This window comes from Salvelinus namaycush, chromosome 8 (genome assembly GCF_016432855.1).
Source record: "Salvelinus namaycush isolate Seneca chromosome 8, SaNama_1.0, whole genome shotgun sequence".
Classification (NCBI taxonomy): Eukaryota; Metazoa; Chordata; class Actinopteri; order Salmoniformes; family Salmonidae; genus Salvelinus; species Salvelinus namaycush.
The window spans coordinates 57,147,776-57,157,184 of record NC_052314.1 but is presented as its reverse complement, the minus strand read 5'-3'; the positions used below and the strand labels follow the sequence as shown (position 1 = coordinate 57,157,184).

Below are 9,409 nucleotides of genomic sequence, written 5' to 3'. Positions count from 1 at the left end.
CAGCGTTTATACGTAAATGGAAACTCGTGCGTGTGTGGTGTGTGTGGGTGGGGGTCCATTTATATAGACTTTAGGAGGGAGAGAGGAGGGGTTTAAAGCCATACAAATGTAAAGAAGTTGTGACGAACTAACTGAATGTAGTGAAGTTTCACAAGACCCACAGTAATTGACTAACGTGTTCGCAGCAGACAAACAGTTTAAATCCCGCTTTTTTTCACTAAAGAAGGGAAATAAACCATTTACCATAGATATAAATTATTTCAGGGATTAGCGTCTGAAGTAAGTAATTTCAATTTTTTTGTTGTGCATGTTCAGATATGTTGCTGATCTTTTGTGTGGTAAGAGGAATTTGACTTTACGCACATGGCACAATACTTCTCTTGTATATTAGTTTTTTTTCCCCCCATTCTTTTTTATTTTTCATAATCTTTCATTTGTTATCCTATTAATGTGCATTACTTTTTTGTAGACCGAGTGACACGGATGATTTTATATGTTAAAGTTAAAGCACAATGTTAAAGTTAATATGTTGACACTATTGTGTTTGGCGCTAATTATATACATAAAAAAATGCCCTTCCCACGTTTTAGGTGTCGTTTGGCCATAAAAAAATGGTATAATGGAGGGTGACCAGTAGTTTGTTTATAATCAACTTTGTATACTTAGAAACACCACTGGGCAATCCATGCGTAATCTATGCGCTGTGCACGTAAAAGGTGGCACCACCGGTGACACCTGGACGCAGCTGTCAGTGCGCACACAGGGGAGCACGAGGAGGGGTCACGCGCGTCCACCACCCACGGACAGGCCGCACGAGTGGAAATAGCTGAAAGAGAGGGAGAGTGACAGACAGAGAGAGATCGAGAGAGAGGTGGGGCGGTTTTTACCACCCCTGGTTTTATATATTGTGTGTTTACTCAGTGTATGTACTGTGCCTAAATCAGGAATAGGAAAATCAGCAACTCTTGGAGGGTAGTGGAAGTTGATAAAAGTGCTTGTTTATGATTACATTTTGACTTCCACTGTCCTCCAAAAGTTGCTGAATTTCTTAGAATGATGCTTTCCAACTCTCTTGTAAATCAAATCCAATTTTATTGGTTGAATAAAATGCAGGTGTAGTGAAATGCTTGTGTTCCTAGCTTCAGCAGTGCAGTAATATCTAACAATTCACAACAAAACACACAGATCTAAAAGTAAAAGAATGGAATTCAGAAATATATAAATATTAGGAATATATATATATATGTATAGACATACTAAATATTCTATCCACATACTGTACATATCTAGAATAGTATATATACAGCAATAGGTGAATAGGATGGCATTGATTAGAATACAGTATGTAACCATAACTAAAGTGACCAGTGTTCCATTATTAAAGTGACCAATGATTCCATGTCTATGTACATAGATCAGCAGTCTCTAAGATGCAGGGTTGAGTAACTGGGTGGTAGCCAGTTAGTGACTAAGTTTAGGGCAGGGTACTGGGTGGAGGACACACAGCCAACAAAAATACTGAAGTTGTGTAGGAGCTAGAAGCAGAGCTGCCATTTCTGTCGGTGCCATCTTCCTGTGAAAGAGAAAGATACTTCTTTGACAAACTATTTCCCCCTTTTTTCCTTTGGTTCTACCAGCACACTAAACAAAAAATGACTTATGATCAGTGCCTGAATCTGGCCAGTACACACCGGTACTATGTACAGGCTCCTCACATTTTCTTGAGTTCCAGCACTTCTTATAGAATATTGGCTTAAGAATTGCAAATCAAATCAAATTGTATTAGTCACATGCGCCGAATACAACAGGTGTAGCCCTGTTGAGACATAAAAGTAATAAGTAATTAAAGAGGAGCAGTAAAAAATAACAATATGTACAATGTGCGGGTGCACCAGTTAGTTGAGGTAGTATGTACGTGTAGGTAGAGATAATTGAAGTGACTATGCACAAATGACAACAGAGCGTGGCAGTGGTGAGGGGAGGGGGGCAATGTGAATAGTCTGGGTAGCCATTTGACTAGATGTTCAGGAGTATTATGGCTTAGGGGTAGAAGCTGTTTAGAAGCCTCTTGGACCTAGACTTGGCACTCCGGTACCGCTTGTCGTGTGGTAGCAGAGAGAACAGTCTATGAATAGGGTGGCTGGAGTCTTTGACAATTTTTAGGGCCTTCCTCTGACACCGCCTGGTATAGAGGTCCTGGATGGCAGGAAGCTTGGCTCCAGTGATGTACTGGGCCGTTCGCACTACCCTTAGTAGTGCCTTGCGGTCAGAGGCCAAGCAGTTGCCATACCAGGCAGTGATGCAACCAGTCAGGATACTCTCGATGGTGCAGCTGTAGCACTTTTGAGGATCTGAGGACCCATGCCAAATCTTTTCAATCCCCTGAGGGGGAATAGGTTTTGTCGTGCCCACTTAACGACTGTCTTGGTGTGCTTGGACCATGTTAGTTTGTTGGTGATGTGGACACCAAGGAACTTGAAGCTCTCAACCTGCTCCACTGCAGCCCCGCCGATGAGAATGAGGGCATGCTCGGTCCTCTTTTTCCTGTAGTCCACAATCATCTCTTTTGTCTTGGACACGTTGAGGGAGAGGTTGTTGTCCTGGCATCACACGGCCAGGTCTCTGACCTCCTCCCTATAGGCTGTCTCGTTGTTGTTGGTGATTAGGCCTTCCACTGTTGTGTCATCTGCAAATGTAATGATGGTGTTGGAGTCGTGCCTGGCCGTGCAGTCATGAGTGAACAGGGAGTACAGGAGGGGGATGAGCACGCACCCCTGGGGGGGCCCTGTGTTGAGGATCAGCGTGGCGGATGTGTTGTTACCTACCCTTACCACCTGGGGGCGGCCTGTCAGGAAGTCCAGGATCCAGTTGCAGAGGGAGGTGTTTAGTCCCAGGGTCCTTAGCTTATTGATGAGCTTTGAGGGTACTATGATGTTGAACGCTGAGCTGTAGTCAATGAATAGCAATCTCTCATAGGTTTTGTCCAGGTGGGAAAGGGCAGTGTGGAGTGCAATAGAGACTGCATTATCTGTGGATCTGTTGGGGCAGTATGCAAATTAGAGTGGGTCCCGGGTTTCTGGGATGATGGTGTTGATGTGAGCCATGACCAGCCTTTCCAAGCACTTCATGGCTACAGACGTGAGTCCTACGGGTCAGTAGTCATTTAGGCAGGTTGCCTTAGTGTTCTTGGGTACAGGCACTATGGTGGTCTGCTTAAAACATGTTGGTATTACAGACTCGGACAGGGAGAGGTTGAACATGTCAGTGAAGACACTTGCGAGTTGGTCAGCGCATGCTCGCAGTACATGTCCTGTTAATCCGTCTGGCCCTGCGACCTTGTGAATGTTGACCTATCTAAAGGTCTTACCCACATCGGCTGCGGAGAGCGTGATCACACAGTCTTCAGGTACAGCTGGTGCTCTCATGCATGTTTCAGTGTTGCTTGCCTCGAAGCGAGCATAGAAGTAGTTTAGCTCGTCTGGTAGGCTCGTGTCACTGGGCAGCTCTCGACTGTGCTTCCCTTTGTAGTCTGTAATAGTTTGCAGGCCCTGCTACATCCGACGAGCGTCAGAGCCGGTGTATTGACGCTTTGCCTGTTTGATGGTTTGTCGGAGGGCATAGCTGGATTTCTTATAAGCTTCCGGGTTAGAGTCCCGCTCCTTGAAAGCGGCAGCTCTAGCCTTTAAAGTCCCCGGCTACTAGGAGCGCCGCCTCTGGGTGAGCGTTTTCTTGTTTGCTCATTCAATGCTATCTTAGTGCTAATCTCTGACTGTGGTGGTATGTAAACAACTACAAAGAATATAGATGAGAACTCTCTCGGTAGGTAATGTGGTCTGCAGTTTATCATGAGAAACTCTACCTCTGGCGAGCAATGGCTCGAGACTTCCTTAGATATCTCTGAATCAGAGAGATCGAGACAAAAGAGATGGAGAGAGAGATGTTAAGGGGAGAGAGATCAACCAAAATGGACAGAGGGGGATTCTTCAGAGGGGGTCATCACTTCAGACCCGGCACCAGGATAAAATGACTAAGGGGGTAGTTGAAATCAGTGAGGGGGTACAATTTTGGTGGGTTCTTGCATTGGAATTATATTGAATTCAATAAACATAAAGTTCAAATGCCGAGACTCCAAGACCATTGAGAGCTTTTAAAATAGCCGATCTCCACTGCGCAGTATCAGCACTGAAGCAGGGCCATTTTGGTAATGAATATAGGCTACAAGATAGATAGGCTGTTTGTAATAGGTGCATAACACTATGTGAATGCAGCCGTACACACTGCTGTCTTACCAAAATAAGGCCAACTAAATGCTGAAAGTAGTAGCCTAGTTATTCATGTGTGCAAACTAAAATACTGAAAAGCAAGCAGTTTGGCTTAGAATACCGACACAACTGCGAATAAGAATGAATGACTGAGAACTGAACAAAACAACTGTAGCAAGGAAGCATAGTAAACAAAATATCAGATTGATCAAGGGATGACACAATCTGTATTTAGGCTAGTTACATTAACAGTAAACAAACGCAGTATTCAAAAGGCGAATGGAGATCCAAATAGCCAAAACATATCATACTACAGCGAGATGCAGCCATGCACAACTGTCTTGCCAAACAAATAGGCCCATGGGCCCATAGGCCCACTTCAAACATGGAAAACCATGCCGCTCATGAGTACAGCAACACGTTGTGATATGGCACAATACACTTCTGTGGGTCATATTCGACCCACGTAATCAATTAAGTAATGCCGGCCTACAATAAACATGTTTCCAATACGTACAGTTCCATTTACAAGCACGACAACCAATAGGCTACTAAGAAAACCATAATAGAATGTATCTATTTCTATGAAGAAACATACCGATATGTAGCTATACAGAGAGGTGTCATTTGGGTTCTTGCATTGGAATTATATTGAGTATTCCAGCCACTCTTTCTATGAACCAGTTAAAATAAAGTTTTTGGACAGAAATCCTGCGGTTAGGGTAGGATTCTAGGCTAACCTGGCCGGCTCCTCTGTTCCAAGATCGTCAGGAACAGTTGGAGGTGGAGAGAGCTATGGAGACATTATCCTGGCGGCGCTTGTGGACACAGCGCAGGGGAGATACAGATTTTGCGCCAACCTGTCACTCAATCATTTGAACTTTTTTGGTATTTTTATATAGGAACATGTAACTAAAACTGAGGGAGCACGCGTCTCAACTGAGGTGGGCTAAGCCCTCTTTTGCCCCCTCGTGGAACCGAGCCCGGTCTGCTTAATACTCGCCTAAATTAAATTGGAGGGTTCAGATAGGTCATCTTCAATACTCCATCATACATTTCTGCGTCATAAGGAGCAGAGAGGTCAGGGGTTGGAGGTCAAAGTCTAACACTCTCCAATGTTTGGGTTCAGTATGAACACGTTCCAGGTACAAGATCCTTATGTCATGTACATGTGGTAGTAAGTAACCTAATAGTTGGTTAAAATCACATGATTCACACCCGATGATGTCATCAGTGTCTCCGGATGATGTCATCGGAAAAAACGTATATCTTTCTGACTACAAACATAGAAGCCCGCCGTTTTCATATGTTGATGTTGGGGTGGTGCTAGAGATGACCAATTTGATGTTGAAAAAGAGTTTTCCCATTAAACATTTCTCCAGCCATTGCAATAACCAGGTATTCTGTGCAACATAGATGTGTGCCCATGTAGTGTACTAGTGTAGTTAAGTGTCACTAGGTCTGTGACCACTGCAGCTATTTTTGTCCCCAGCTGGCAGGAGTCCCAGTCTGGCTGCAGGCACGTGTACAAGAGAGGTAATAGACCCTCAGTCAAACCTGCTTTACCTACACACACAGTCACAGATAGACTGGAATGTATTCACACTTACAGTACCAGTCAAAAGTTTGGACATACTTACTCATTCAAGGGTTTCTCTTTATTTTTATTTTTTTTGTTTTTTTGTTTGTATACCACCCCTACCTTGTCACAATGCAACTGATTGGCACAAACACATTAAGGAAAGAAATTCCACAAATTAACTTTGAACAAGGCACACCTGTTAATTGAAATACTTTCCAGGTGCCTACCTCATGAAGCTGGTTGAGAGAATACCAAGAGTGTGCAAAACTGTCATCAAGGCAAAGGGTGGCTACTTTGTAGAATCTCAAATATAACATATTTGTCTAACACTTTTTTGGTGACTACATGATTCGATATGTGTTATTTCATAGTTTTGATGTCTTCATTATTATTCTACAATGTAGAAAATAGTAAAAATAAAGATAAACCCTGGAATGAGTAGGTGTGTCCAAACTTTTGACTGGTACTGTACGTCTGACAACCACTTTCTAATGCATACAGACTTCATGCCTATTGGCCACAGGCAAACATGCATATTTGTGAGTTATACCAGGAAGAAAATCTCCTCACTAGAATTTCAAATTTTTTACAAGGCACATTTTACGAATCTAAACCCTCCCTCACTAGGTCAGGCCGTGTGCATATGTGTGTGCCAAAGGCACGTGCAAATAACAGGGTGTGTGTTCGTGTCAGTCCCTGCTGTCTGATACCTGATAGGTCCACAGCGTGAAGTCAGACACAGCAATAAGGTCAATTCAGGGGTCACTACTCTACTCACCATTCAGCTCTTTTGTCTTCTTTATCCCTCTTTACACCAATCCCTTATTCCTCTCTCCCTCCTCATGGCAGTTAGATCTTTCCACCTACACTAACAGGGAAACTGTCCCTGTTTTTTCCCCAAGCAGTTATTGTACGGTCAGAATTAGGTACTAACTAGAGGTCGACCGATTATGATTTTAACGCCCATACCGATTATTGGAGGACCAAAAAAAGCCGATACCGATACCGATTAATCGGACGATTTATTTATTTATTTGTAATAATGATAGTTACAACAATACTGAATGAACACTTATTTGAACTTAATATAATACATCAATAAAATCAATTTAGCCTCAAATAAATAATGAAACATGTTCAATTTGGTTTAGATAATGCAAAAACAAAGTGTTGGAGAAGAAAGTAAAAGTGCAATATGTGTCTGTCACGCTCGTGAAAATGGACGGACCAAGGCGCAGCGTGATTAGAGTTCCACATCTTTTATTTAAGTGAAACTTTCAAACAAAAACAATAAACGAAACGGAACAAGCACATACACAAACAATATCCCACAAACACAGGTGGGAAATGGCTACCTAAATATGATCCCCAATTAGAGGCAACGATTACCAGCTGCCTCTAATTGGGAACCATATAAACACCAACATAGAAATAATGAACTAGAACACACCCTAGTCACACCCTGACCTACAACTCCATAGAGAACCAAGGGCTCTCAGCCTACTCAGCCTCAGAGCCTACTAAACAAGTAATATCATCAACCATGTGTAGTTAATTAACTAGTGATTATGTTAAGGTTGATTGTTTTTTATAAGATAAGTTTAATGCTAGCTAGCAACTTACCTTGGCTTCTTGCTGCACTCGCGTAACAGGTAATCAGCCTGCCATGCAGGCTCCTCGTGGAGTGCAATGTAAGGCAGGTGGTTAGAGCGTTGGACTAGTAACCGGAAGGTTGCAAGATCGAATCCCCGAGCTGACAAGGTAAAAATCTGTCGCTCTGCCCCTGAGCAAGGCAGTAACCCACCGTTCCTAGGCCGTCATTGAAAATAAGAATGTGTTCTTAACTGACTTGCCTAATTAAATAAAGTTTAAAAAACATTTTTTTTTTTTTAAATCGGCCACAATCGGTGTCCAAAAATGCCTATTACCGATTGTTATGAAAACTTGAAATCGGTCCTAATTAATTGGCCATTCCGATTAATCGGTCGACCTCTAGTACTAACAGATTACATGTAACCGGGATTACGTAATCAGATTACAAAACTGAAGTAACTGTAATCAACCCCAAAAATATGTAAACACAAGTAATCTGATTACAGTTACATTCTTAAAAACAGCTGATTACGTTTTGGATTACTTCATCTAATATCAAGATGTGGGCTTCAAGTTATTGCCTCAAACACACTGAGATGGCAAGTTTTTGAAAGCTGTGCTGAGCCACACAGCTTTGAAGTCACCTTTCAGTGGGAATGGAAGCCTTTCCCTTTTTTTCTAATCTATTTGAAATCTCCAAAACTGCAACATTTGCTCTCCCTGGTTGCTTTCCACAGGAAATTTTTTTTAAACCAAAAAACATCAGACCCCCACTTACTGAGAATTGAATCAGCCCACATTTTAATTGGATTTTGAAATTAGTCAACACAGCCACATCCTGTTCATTTCCCAAGCACAAATCAGCTGCTCACTCGGCTAAACCTCTAGTTACAGTGGAAATGAGTACTCTCAAATCTACCATTCTGTCTTTGCAGCAGTGCTGAGCGATTTAGTGCTTTTTGGGGTCAGTTCGATTGTTCAAAAAAATAATCACGGTTTTCGATTTTGGTTTAGATACAAAAAAAACCAACATTAAATACACTATGCATTATGTGGGTTGAATGCTGTAACAACACAGAATAAAACAATGAATACAATTTTTAGACTGCCCATTACTGCTTATCACTTATTAACCATCATCTAGTTACATTATTTGAATAAAATATTTCAGTTGTGTATATAATAAAACATTTATTTGATGACTTTATTGTTTCATTCCACGTCATCTCATCTCTAGCTGCTGCCTATGCTGTCTGACAAAATCACTATTTTGTAGTTCTTCAAGGTAAATAAGGCATACTTCTATGACTGCTGAATAACAATTATCAATCACTTAGATAATGTATTTTCAGGTAGAGTTCCTCACAAAGCAACTGCTCTCGATCACGCATTCTAACATAGCAGGCGTAAAAGAAACACACAGACCGGACACGTAGGCGCACAATGGACTATGGTCATTGTAGGTAATTACCAGGTTTTCTGCGCTAAACTATGTAGAATATTCGCCTGTTGGAAACTAAAACTCCCTAATTCGGGCTTGATCTGATTTATCCAAAAAACAATGGAATTCAAATATTTGAAACTGACAAAAACGATAAATAACCAACATTTCGGTTAATCTCTCAGCACTAATTCACAGACAGATCTATGTGTTTTTGCAAACTTAGAATAGTCTACATTCAGAGTATTTGCACAATTGATCATCCAACTCAAAAAACAATTTATCTTGGATCTGTTACATCTGTCTATTGAAGTATTTATCGTTCAAATGACCTTAACCTCACTCTCAGTAGTGGTATCCCACAGAGAATTTGTATTGCTGTTCCTCTCTTTTTGTTGCTCTCTGAGCTCAGATGAAAGTGAGGAGGAAAGTAGCTGCATACTTTAAGAAAAAACATCCTTTCTTGCTTTGAAATGTATTTTTAGTTTTTGTGGACCTTTGAAGTTGTTGATGCAACATTGAAGTTCTGTA

The 9,409-nt window shown here is 41.6% G+C and overlaps 1 protein-coding gene across 1 annotated transcript in view; it reads left to right on the top strand.

Moving 5' to 3' along the window:
- Nucleotides 1-125: 125 nt before the first annotated feature.
- Nucleotides 126-9,409, top strand: part of LOC120052885 (large neutral amino acids transporter small subunit 3-like) — a 34,938-nt gene continuing 25,654 nt past the window's right edge. The window contains exon 1 of the mRNA XM_039000083.1: nt 126-279. The gene's annotated coding sequence lies outside the window, so the exon portion shown is untranslated. The remainder of the gene's footprint in view (nt 280-9,409) is intronic.